Genomic DNA, 992 nt, shown 5'->3' with positions numbered 1-992 from the left:
TTCTTCCAATGTGCTTTTTGTTGTTGTTGTTGTAGGATCCTATCCAGGATATCATATTTATTTAGTTGTTATGTACCCTTTGTCTCCTCCAATCTGTGACAGTTCCTCAGTCTTTATTTTTCTTTCATAAGCTTGACACTCTGGCCAGGTGTTTGTTGAATGTCCCTCAATTTCTTTTTCTTTCTTTCTTTTTTTTTTTTTTTAGGCAAGGCAATCCTTGGTCGACCTCACAGATTGCAAAGGCTTTGTCAGATTATAATCTCTTATTTTTTATTTTATTTATTTTTTATGCCTACAGCACCTGGTCTTCCTAGGTGGTCTCCAAGTACTAACCGGGCCCGACTCTGGTTAGCTTCCAAGATCAGATGGGATTGGGCTTGTTCAGGGTGGCATGTCTGTAGACTCAATTTTTTTTTTCTAATATTTTTGTTCTTGATTAGACCGAGGCTATAGATTTATGGGACAAATACCACAGAGGTAATGTGCCTTTTTTTTGCTTCAGATAAAGACATCCATAATATCAGTAAGACTTATTACTAGTAATGAAAACCTTGATCACTTGGTGAAGTTGATATCTGCCATGTTTCTCCACCCTTATGTTATTTTTCTTTTCCATATACTATACCTGAGAAGCTTGTCATTAAGGCCAGACCATGTTCAAGAGTTTGAAAATTAAGGTATACCTCCTGAGGTCTAGAAAAAATTTTGTGCACAAATGTTAAAATCCCCAAAGTAATTTTTTTTTTGGGGGGGATATTTTGATTCTATGCAAATATGCTGTTTTGCTTAAACTTTCGCCAACTAATTACTTTTTCATAGTGGATCTTGCCTGCCACAATTACTACTGTGATGTTCTAATGGTGTTTAGCTATTTTTTGCATTCTCTCTACATTTATTAATTGGAATTGTTTCATAAGCAGGAATAGTCCTTTCATCACCATTAATTTATGATTTTGCTCATTTACTTACATCAGTATGGGCTCGTGGATATC

General features: G+C 35.3%; 1 pseudogene; it reads right to left on the bottom strand.

Moving 5' to 3' along the window:
• Positions 1-289: 289 nt before the first annotated feature.
• Positions 290-403, bottom strand: LOC111734209 (annotated as a pseudogene).
• Positions 404-992: the final 589 nt, after the last annotated feature.

The sequence above is a fragment of the Pteropus vampyrus genome, unplaced genomic scaffold (assembly GCF_000151845.1).
Source record: "Pteropus vampyrus isolate Shadow unplaced genomic scaffold, Pvam_2.0 Scaffold869, whole genome shotgun sequence".
Lineage (NCBI taxonomy): Eukaryota > Metazoa > Chordata > Mammalia > Chiroptera > Pteropodidae > Pteropus > Pteropus vampyrus.
This window is presented reverse-complemented; position numbering and strand designations above follow the sequence as displayed.